Below are 12,066 nucleotides of genomic sequence, written 5' to 3' on the forward strand. Positions count from 1 at the left end.
GATAACTAGGAACATCCCGGTACGTCCTTGACAGGAAAAGATACACACCGGTACCGGAGAGGAACTGAGCAGAGATGGAATGTGTTCACTCCTTTCTCTGGTGCAGGAGAAGACATACAGCTATTAATCTTTGTGCAGAAGAACACTGAGAGGCCCTTAGTATCTGAGCTGGTCTCCATAGCATAATATAAAATATAAAATGGCATAGAATAAAACAGAAGAGCTTACAAGGTAAATTTATAACAGAAGCTTATAAAGTAGATACATATATTTTCATTTAACAGCCTGGTGGTGTGTGTTTTTATTGCCATGTATCATTTTCCAGATGGAAGAAGTTTGGAGAGATGGTTTGCAGGGTGGGTTGAGTCCTTTAGTATGTTTGTGGTTTTTTTTGAAGGCAGCGAGTGGTGAAGACGTCATCTAGAGGGCTGGCAGGTGTGTGTTTGTTATTTCCTCTGCCGTTTTGATTACTCTCTGCAGGTCCTTCCTAATTCCATGCTTTCGTTCTTTTTAAACACAGAAACAGTTTTGTTTACCTGTTTTGTAGCTACAGTTTAATATAATGGACTGGGACAACACACGGATCATAACCACTGAACAACAAAAATACAAAAGATGGATCAAGGAAGCAATCGAGATAAGGAGACGTGGATGTGGGACCATGAACAGGGACGACGGAGTTTACACGCTGGACCACGCATGGGACTGCATCGTCGGAGAGGGGAGAGCGGGCAGTAGAGGGCGACAACGTCCTCTGCTGCCCGCAGATAAACGGAGAAGGAAGTGACGCGCCACCATCAGCGTCAGCCTGAAGAAGCCGGCAGCCGTCGGCGAAACTGTAGCGTCAATAACAGGTAAACAAAACTGTTTCTGTGTTTAAAAAAGAACGAAAGCATGGATTTAGAACCACGACACAGCAAGAACACACCTAAGAGGTCCTTCCGGTCAGCTGCAGAGCTGCTGCTGTACCACACCAGGATGCTGTTGGTCATGCTACTCTCTATGGAGCAGTGATAAAACCACACCAGTAGTTTTTGTGGCAGGTTGATCTTCCTGAGGGCCATCAGGAAGTATAGCCTTCTTTGTCAGACATTTGGTTTTGTGTGTCCATGTGAGGTCCTCTGATATGTTAATGCCCAGGAACTTGACCTGTGACACCCTCTCCAGCTGCTCCCCATTCCTTGTGAGTGACTGGCGCGCCACCTTTTTCCTTCTTGGGTCAGTGATGCTTTGGTTTTGTAGGTGTTCAGGGTCAAGTTGTTGTGTTAGGGTTAGGGCGCAGCAACTATACACCAGTCCACCAACGGCAGTACTTCTTCCCTGTACGCTGATTTAGAGTGAGTCAAGTAGAGTTTTGGGGTTGATTGGTAGGGCTTTCCTTCTTCACTAGGGAAGTTCTTGTGCTCCCCCACCACTGGCCTCGACATCTAGTCCAACCGTAGCAGTGAGTTTAGGTCCGGGCAATCACATGTTTGTGGTGAGTGGTTGGGCAGGCTGTGACAAAGAAAAACTACAATAATGGTGTTGGCTCAGGAACGAGGCTTGTTTGATACGTCATTTCAAGCTTTAATCACACCCAAAACAGATGAGATACAAAATATTCACTGCCCTTAGAGTTGTCATGATGGTAAAACTTGACCTGGATCCAGCCCCTAGTGGGTGAGGGCGGAACTGCACATTTAGTCACTTCCACGTTGGCGCCACTTTTGGCAGGTGGAGGTTCCCCCTTGGTTTAGACAGCTATCGTAGCAAAGTGATGTGGAAACTAGATTATTGTAGTTCTTTGATCTAAAGGTTCTCTCAGAGGCCTCCAGCTGATTCAGAATGTTGCTGCCAGGGTTCTGGTGAAAGTCAGCAGGAGATTCCTCCCATTTCAGCATCATTTCATGGCTCCCTGTTGGGGGGGGGGGGGGGGATTTTTTACATAATTTGCAGATTCCTTCATATATGAACAATGGATCTCATTGGCATTACAGATGTAATTTTATTTTAACTGAATCGAATCTGGATTTGACATCGTTACAAACCCTGAGTGTTAGGCGTTGTGGTAAGGGGTAACATAAAAACTGATGCGGAGAAAGGAGGGGTGAGTGTAAATAAAAGTGATTTGTTTTTACAAAACTCAAACCAAAATACACAGTCCTAGACTGGAAAAGTTCAAATTTAATGTAACTAAACAAAACACACGACAGAGATACCTCAAAACACCTGGGACAAACGGTCCCAGGGAAGAAAACACAAGAATACCCATAGATCTAAAAAGAAAAACAAAGAGCCGGAACTAACTAAAAACCAAATCTCGACGGCTATCTATATTCAAATGGGTATAAACAAAAAGCGAGCTACAAAGCTGAAAACGAAAAGGCCTCACTGGGGCAGAACCAAACGGGATCTCTACACGAACAAACGGTGACTAATTACTATTATTCACATTCTAGTCAAAGCTACTCGAATATCACACGAATCTAACTGAGGAGAGAAAGACAGAGGTTTAGTCTGTGAGTCCCTCCCCGAAAACTGAAACAGGAGTCCTTTTAAACTAGCGGTCGTCATTGAGGGATTGACTGCAGCTGGTACAGAGAGGGCGGGCCGAGGCGGAGGCCAGCCCGACTGAGGACCTGTCCAAGGTCCTGAAAAGCCTGGAGGGAAAAGCACGGGGGCCATACAAGGTGCGGGAGTCCAGGATCCGTAACAGACATAATTTGGATTAGCTTCTTTTTATATCGCTATCAGATTACGTGCGTCTTGTTTTTGTTCCTTATGAAGAAAATGAACTCAACTGAAATGAAAGGAACAGTGTTCACTTCCATGTATCTGAAAAAGATAAACTTATTTTGTTTAGCTTTATAACTTGAGTCCATTGAAATTAAAGCAACAGATCTATCAGTAACAGTGTGTAACAGTGTATTCAGGTATGTTGTATACTGCAGTAGTGCATCAGACCATTTCTGAAAGGGGAAAAATGTAAAACCCCCCGAGAAGCAAGAGTATATATTTCTTGCAGCGTTGCAAATGTGAGCAACGTTTCATCAGATGGGTTCAGTGAGTTTCATTCTGAGCATTCACACAGTCCATCACTCCACACATCACGTTATTCCTTTGGCTTTCCTTTAATTCATTCAATATATCAAGTGGTAGGTAGACCCGGACCAAAGAATTCATTCCTATTAATTCCTAAATCACTAGATCTTCTTTTGGAGGATTTATGAGGACAATGTCTGTGGTTGACACCGTGCACGTCTTTGATGCTTTATGATCTGTGAAATCGGTCCTGCAGAAGTTGGTGTTTTCCGCTCCTTTCCTCTGCTGCCAGGAGATGAAAGGGCCACACGAGGAGGGGGGCAGACGTGGTTAACAGTCAGTCCGTCCACAGATCCACTAACAGCATCCGCGCTCTGAGCTCAAACACCCAGAATCCTCTCCGCCGTCACCAGGTTGGTTAGCGTCCACATCACTGAAGGGGCACAACAGAATCCACATACTTCAATTATCGTTCCTCAGCTCGTTTTCTAAAGACTCACATCTGTTTCTTAGTTTCTCTTGTCTTCCCTTCTATTGTATTGCCTGCACTCATCTTTTTCTGAAAGAGCCTTCTATGAACGCAGAAATGTTCAAGTGTTCCAATAGGAGTGGAAAACCATGAAACTACAGAGTTGTTGTTTACAAAAATTTCAGTTTGTTTATTTATAAAGCACCTTCCAGGATTTTATTAGCAGACCAAGGTGCTGAAAACCACAAAACACACAATAGGAACAGATATAGTGTCGTGGAACACACATACAAAAGCAATCATAGAAAGTCAAACAAAAACAGGAAGTTATCCTAAAAAACATGTTAGATCAAGGTAGTGTTGTGATCCCGAAAGCAGAAAAGCCATTAAATAGAAATTAACCTTCAAGCGAGACTTAAAAACCAGAAGCAATGGCGCCTGCCTAGCACTCAAAGGCAACTTGTTCCAGAGCGTCGGAGCCAGAACTGAGAACTCATGATCCCCCCCTCCATCTGTACTGAACACCTCCCGCTCAGCCAAACTCAGAACTGTTTTTGTTTAAACTCGAGTTCATCAGCAGAGGACAACCAGCCCTCATCAGATTACAGTTTTTCTCAAACACTACAACACATTTCACAAATGTGTCCTCCATGTTCCCCAAACACAACACCCTTATCCAGGGGCAAAGCACCGAATTCTGGGCCCTAGGTACAAGCCATCTAGATGGGCCCCCATGCTCACTTGTTTAACATCTCAGACAGACACCATACTAGCAAAATGGATAGTGAATTAGGTCACCAAAATATAACCTAACATGTTTTTTTGATGAATCAGTTGCCAGTGATCGCTTGTAAATTGAATAAATTAATCGTATAGCGAGTTCCCATTTTCTCATGTTCTCAGTGTTATCTGGAGAGAATGAGGACCCTGCTGCTGCTCCTGCATCTAAAGGGCCATGTGGTTCATGATGTTAAGCTTTACTAATACTGATATATATATATATATATATATATATATATATATATATATATATATAGTGCTACAATAATGAAAAGTTAAAGGGACTTTACGGAGTTTTGAATTTTTATGCTCTCGATTGCCCCCTCAGGCCAAAAGAGTAACGGCAGCTTCAATAGTAGGCTCGTGCACAAGGCACGCATGCTGTACGTGCACACTCCTTAACGAAAATAACAGCTGAGACAGTCCCTTGTGTGTGTGTGTGTGTGTGTGTGTGTGTGTGTGTGTGTGTGTGGCCCGGAGGACAGAGGACAGGAGAACGTGCAGCTAATTAATTAAATAATTTGGTTCTGTACCTTTCTCTTCAGCACAGCCGACAAAGGTTTATGATGGGTCAGTCCTCCTGCATGCTCAGATCATTCCCTTCCCTTGCTTGAAAAATTGTTCCAAAATGAAAGTTGAACCCACAACTTTTTTATCTGTGAATTCAATGCCGTTCGGCGAGTCTCAAATGAAAAATTGGGTGTCTTACTGTAAAAAATATACCATTAATGTAAAAAAGAAACTCTAAATAAACTTTGTTCACATCCAGAATCAAACCCAGGACTTCTGCATGAGAGTCCGGCATCTTACTAGGTGAGCTAAAGCACCAGTGACATCTTTTGTACCTGTAACATTTATATCCTTGATGACAGCTGAAACAACGTTCAAAGAACGGTTCGGAGTGAAAATGGCTATTTTGTTGCTAATTTGCAGGAAATATCTAGAAGAAAGTTCTACAGAAAGTAGCTAAGGGTCCTCAGAAATGTAGCTAGCTTTGTCACTAGGCGTTAGGAACAGCGACAAAGTGGCACTGCCTCTCTCTCTGCTGCTAAAGCTACGGATAGCAAATGCTACGGGCGATGCCTGAGCGTGAACGCGCATGAAGCAGCCTGCTCGACCCGAGCATCTCTCTTTTTCTGTGATTTTACAGAAAAACAGGCAATCACAGTAAAAATGCCAGGGCTCATTCTACAGGACCAGGGCATTGCAGGAGAATGTATGAAGAAGACATTTATTATTTATTTACATGTTTTGGCTGTCAACCTTCCATAATGCACCTTTAATTAAACATCTTTAGACAACTGGTCCTTTGTTTTAGAGGATTGGCTTTTATGTTTCAGCATTTGAGAACAACTGTAATAATGATGGAATCTGCTTCAGTGGGAAACACAATAAACACAACCCCCCGGTTAACTGGATGTTCCCTCCATCCCGCATGACCCTTTCAGAACCTGGTGGATGGTAGAAAAAGACAGACTTTCATAAATCACTCAAACTTAATAAAATAACATCTGATTTTCTGTTCATTGGCGTGTGACAGTGAACCCCGTCTGCAAATGCTGACCTGGTCTCTAATGGTGAGGAGGAAGCTACGCTGGAAGGAGAAGATTTTGATTCACCAGTTGATATAAATCCCAACCCTCAGACTTTGGGTAAAGATACAGTAGATCCCTTCACAGGGCGGTTTATCCTTAGGAGCAGAGTGAGCAGGTTGAGAATGTTGTCTGGATGCATCCTAATCATTTTGGGCATCTCTGTCCAATAATTGTAGTTACAATCTTTGGGTAACGTGACTTTATTTTACTCAAACAGTTGCAGAGCTTTGGCGAATAGAGAATTGATCAGAGATCTGTGGATCCACTGGGATGACGGGCGCCCCCAGGAGGCTTTCAAGCAGGGGTGTCCAATCCTGGTCCTGGAGGGCTGGTATCCTGCATGTTTTAGTTTGAACTCTGTTTCAACACACCTGATTTCAATCAGCAGCTAATTAACAGGCTTCTGCAGAGCCTGATGAGCTGCTGCACAGGTGTTTCAACCACAGAATCAAGCCTGTTGGAGCGGAAAAACCACAAAACCTGCTGGATACCGGCCCTCGAAGGGTCCAGACGGAATCCATTATATTTCTGAGGCGGAACATGGAACATGAACATCGGTGTGGTTGTGCTGATGTTAAACAGAAGCTGTGTGATGGGGGACATTACAGCTTTGGTTTGTGGTTTTTCAGACGTTCTTTGAGCTTTGAAAAACAAAAGTAGCATTAGCTAAAATGTTCAGGAGCTGTTGGTGAGATTCATGAATGTGAATAAATGTCAACGCTGAATTCTTGTCAACATAAAAGGATTAGTTAGGTTCCACGTTTAGGTTCGGTTGGAGACAACGGTTCCGATGAATCAGTCCAGCTGGCCTGAACACTTATTTATCCAAACTGGCCAGGTAGACATCAGGCCAGAAAATAATCAGTAATATTTCCACAGAAGAACGTTTCAGACCGACTGAAATACTCTGAGATTTGTGAGGATGTTGAGTCTGAGCTTTGCTGGAAGGAAATGAGTGAGCGTTCGGTTTTATTGTTTAAAAGCTCAGAAACTCAGCCGATTTGTCTCAATTTACCCATCAAAGTCCTCTGAGCATCTTCTGATCTCATTAATGGAAGTCTGTGGGTGAAGATGACTTCATGAGCCACAGACAGGTAGATCTGACAGCTGAGAGGGGACGGGGGATGGGGGGGGGGGGGCTTAATACCTGCAGGGACTGAGGGTGAGAATGGAGGAGAAGGGGGGAGGGGTTTAAAGACACCTGAATTGAGAGTAATGAATTCAGAGAGCAGCGCAGACATCTCTTTCATCTTCAGACAGCCTTGAACCACTCTTTCATCATCATCATCTGAAAATATGTGCATGCTCAAAGCGCACACACATTTACCTGCTGGGGAGGAAGCTTCCCTTCCAGAGAATATCCCACTTTCCTTTCCTCCTGCCTTTCAGGTGCGACTGTGCCACGCAGCCGACCGAAGGCTGATTAAAGACACCAAACACACCCGCAGCGAGGAGTGAGCAGGTGACAATTATTTACCCTGAAATTAGCCCTGTTATTACGTCTGATGAATGTGTGTGAGGATTAAAAGTGAAAGCTCAGACTGCAGACTCACACCACAGAAAAACAAGGACAGAGAGTGTGTGTGTGTGAGTCCCTCAACCAAGTGACAAAACACAAATAAAATCTCGCAGGGTTTGAAAGCTAAATATCTGTTCGAGTGGAGTCAGATAGATTCGTCTGAGGGAGTCAGAGTTTTAGTTTCTCTGCTTTGGGGTAAAACGTCCCTGCAGACCCAGTTTTCTGCTCCAAACCAATTCATTTCGAACCAAAGACAGCAAACGTCAGGTTTTCTCACCGTTTTATTATATTTGGTGCTTGTAGGTCTCAGAGAGGTTTTCTAACCCCACTCAAGTACCCACTAGCACACCAGATCCTCCAACAGTTGATTTAATATAATATAATTCATTCGCTTTTGTTTTCAGTTGTCACCATTTTAAACGAAGACCGATAGAACCACTTATCTTTTCTGCTGTTGAAACGTTGGACTTCTGCAGCAGCTTTTGGTGGTTCATTTGTATTTAGATTCAACTAGAGGTGCTGAAAAAAATCGATTCAAGTCTGAATCGGGATTCTTATTTATAAAGATTCAGGATCGATTCCAAGAACTCAAACATTTGGCACGTTACAGGTCTGACCCCGGGTTTCCACAGGAGCCTGCAGCCGCACGTCAAGCTGCTGCTTGGCCCTTCCCACGAGACGCGAAGCTGCAGGGGAGCAGCTGTCACCGACCGAGCACGAAGTCACACGAGTGACTTCGTCAGTAAACACAACAACAAGCAGGAGAAAACTACAACATGGTTTGTGTTTTATGTTCTGTCCGTTTTATAATCGCCAATACGGACCTGAAAAACAAAGGAGACCGCTAGCTAGGTGATCACTTCTCACGGGGACGCACAGTTAGTAACCTTTTTTAAAGTAAAGCAACCGGAAGGCAGTACGTTCTTTATTCTGAAAATCTCGGGAGCTTCTCTCCATTTACGCGTCCGATTTCCTGTCTTTCCTTCCCCAAAATGTGGAACTTGACCCGTTTCAGAGGCGTCGCGCGTAGAAAATAGAACCGGCGCGTAAAGGCCGCGACATGCTGCTCCTGAGACGCGGCCGACTCGCGCTGCTGACGGCTCCAGTGGAAAAGGTTCTGTTGACCACAGCGGTTCCTATCAGCAGCTATGACGTGCTGCTGCAGTAACGTGCTGCTGACGGCTCCCGTGGAAAGCCGGGGTGAGATGCACTTTTTTGATCTTTGTTAGGAGAGTCAGTACTCTGATTACTTTTGTGCTCCCATAAATTGAGATGATTTATGTTTGAATCTGCTGATAAGAGGGCACTTGAATGTCATTTTTTCCATTTTCAGAAATCTGAGATATTCTCATATTTATTTTCTAAGTTGATAAATGAGTACTCAGGATTACTCATGTAACTTGTTTCTACACATACTTTAAAAGTATTTGACCATATTACTTTCAAAGCTACTGTTAGTTAACTACAGATTTGTTACATTTTACAAGGTAAGCAAAAATAAATGTTGCCTTTTGGTCAAAAGATTGTTTCTGTTTACAGTTTTACAATCACTTTATTTTTGAATGATGATATTATGGAAATATCAGAAGATTTCTACCATTCACGCATCCAAACTCGTATTTCCAATTTAGCTTTCATCCAGCCACAGGTTTGCCTATTAAACACGTTTAATATCAAAGCTGTTAAAAATTGTCATCCATGAATTGTCGTTTATAATTGTCGTTCAAATCTTTAAGTTTAAAATTGTTAGCAATAAAATTTCTTCATTTTTAAACGTGACTCATTATTGAATTGAAACACAGAAAGGGATAATATTTCTGGTTATTGAAAAGCAAAGATTCCTAGCTTCTGATTCAAAAATAAACTTTTGCTATAAAGTTTAATGATCTAAAATTAAACATTAATCTTTGGATAAAAAATAGACCAAGTGAATTGGTGTATGAGCTTCTATTGATTATTTATACATGATATAAGCTCACATGCTCATATGCTCGGTCATTCTCAGGATTAACAACTGATAGCAAACAGTGTTGATTCTAGTATGTAGTTAATCTCTACAATTGTAAATTAGCATTTTTGGAGCATGACCAGTTTAAGGTCAAATAAAAATGTCCCATAGCTTTAACTAACTTGTACAACAAAGTATTAATCCTGGAGCTGACACTCTTTGTTAATACTGATTGTGAATCGATTTAAATAGAGAATCGAGAATCGATTCTGAATTGAATCGGCACCCCGAGAATCGGAATCAAATCAAATCGTTGAGTTTGTCACGTTCTGCCCCTGCCCTCCTGACTGTGTTTCTCTGCTGCCCTGATTAGTCCGTATTGTTCTCACCTGTCCCTCGTTAACCTGCCCATGTTTCCCTAGTTAGCCTTCTGTATTTATACAACTGTTTTGCTCCTGTCCTTGGTCAGATCATTGTTGCTTGTAGTCCTTGTGTTTTGTTCCTGTCGTTCCCAGTCCTCCATTAAAACCATTTTACTTTTACTGAAGCCTGCATTTTTTACCTCCTGGTCAGCTCTGCCACACATGGTCCGCCGTCATCCACACCTACATCGTGACAGAGTTGCTCTAAGATTCACATCCCTAGATTCAACGCTTCACAACCCAGGATGACTTTCACATGTTTTAGTTTTATTTATTATTATTTATATTTTGCAAACTATATTCAAATGTCTATTTTATTTCTTTGACAACAGAAGAATATTCCCATTTTGGTTCTGTTGTCCTAAAAGACTAGAGGATTTAGTTTAAAAATCTGTTTATCCAAAACAGTTGTATAACGTTTATGATGTGAGTAAATAAAAATTAACTTTCTGATGCCTTCAAATCTCACTTAACTCATCAACTTCCAGCTGTTATCTGAACAGAAAGCCCCTTGCCTCTAGCATATTTGAGCATTTTTACTGTTTTTTGAAGACTCACAGAAAATTATGCTCTATGATCATGTAAACACCAAAATTACCAAAAGAAAGAGTGGACTGACTTTTTGCATCAGGAAGAATCCGCGTGTTTCTAGCATTATCCATTCTTTCACAATCCGTTGTGGAAGTGTGAGCAGAAGATGCTTTTCCGGTTAGCACCTCGCTTTTTCACAGCAGCGGCCCTAACAATCTCCTAATACACGGATTTTCTGTTTCCTGATCACGTGATGTGTGACTCACATGGGTGAAGATCAGCTTTAGAGCCGTGATGCTCATTCTCATGGTGCGGGGTTTGGTTCCCACGCCCGCCCCAATGCAATTAACGACTTTAGTTGGTAGAACACTGACGTAGCAGCGATTTAGAGGCAATCGCTGCAATCAAACGATTCCTGTAACGGTCAACAGGACTTCTACAGACCTCAGCAGGTATTTTGGCCCACTCTTCATGAGCACACTGCTCCAGCTGTCTCAGGTTTGAAGGGCGCCTTTTCCAGACCCTTCCAAAGATGCTCAATAGGATTGAGGTCAGGGTTCAAAGAAGGCCCCTTTAGAATGGTCCAATGTTTTCCTCATAGCCGTTCCTGGGGGCTGCGCAGTGGCGCAGTGGTTAGAGCTGTTGCCTTGCAGCAAGAAGGTCCTGGGTTCGCTTCCCGGCCTGGGATCTTTCTGCATGGAGTTAGCATGTTCTCCCTGTGCATGCGTGGGTTCTCTCCGGGTGCTCCGGCTTCCTCCCACAGTCCAAAAACATGACTGCTAGGTTGATTGGTCTGTCTAAATTGTCTTTGTGTGTGTGTGTGTGTGTGTGTGTGTGTGTGTGTGTGTGTGTGTGTGTGTGTGTGTGTGTGTGTGTGTGTGTGCGTGCATGATTGTTTGTCCTGTGTGTCTGTGTTGCCCTGCGATGGACTGGCTCTCTGTCTAGGGTGTACCCCGCCTGATTGCCTGTTGACCGCTGGAGATAGGCACCAGCCCCCCCCCCCGTCCCCCTGCGACCCTACGTGGACAAGCGGGTTCAGAAAATGGACGGCCGTTCCTGGGTGTGTTTAGCTGTGTGTTTGGGTCGTTGTCCTGTTGCATGACCCATGACCTGCGACTGAGACCAGCTGTTTGACACTGGCCAGCACGTATCTCTCTAGAATCCATTGATAGTCTTGAGATTTCCTTTTACCCTGCACAGATGCAAGACACCCTGTGTCAGATGCAGCAAAGCCGAACATAGAAGAGCCTCCTCCATGTTTCACAGTAGGGACAGTGTTCTATTCTTGATATGCCTCATTTTTTCGTCCGTGAACACAGAGCTGATGTGCCTTGGCAAAAAGTAGAATCTTTGTCTCATTTGTCCGTAGGATATTCCACCAGAAGCTTTGTGACTTTAACATGTAGTTTGGCACATTCCAGTCTGGCTTTATTATGATTTGTTTTCAACAATGGTGTCCCCCCTTGGTCGTCTCCCATGTCATCCACTTTGGCTCAATCAACGATGGACGGTGCAATCTGACACTGACGTTCCTTGAACTTGAAGCTCACCTTGGATCTCTTTAGAAGTTTTTCTGGGCTTTTTTGGTACCATTCAGATAATCCATTTCTTTGATTTGTCATCAGTTTTCCTTCTGTGGCCACATCCAGGGAGGTTGTCTACAGCCCGTGGATTTGACATTTCTGAATAATATGTGCAGCTGTAATGGTCACCTTGCAGCAGCCCATCCACTGCTGCAGGTTCCGGATACAAGGGGGAAAACAAGCGACTCATGGTCCAAA

Source organism: Nothobranchius furzeri, chromosome 11 (genome assembly GCF_043380555.1).
Source record: "Nothobranchius furzeri strain GRZ-AD chromosome 11, NfurGRZ-RIMD1, whole genome shotgun sequence".
NCBI classification, from domain to species: Eukaryota; Metazoa; Chordata; class Actinopteri; order Cyprinodontiformes; family Nothobranchiidae; genus Nothobranchius; species Nothobranchius furzeri.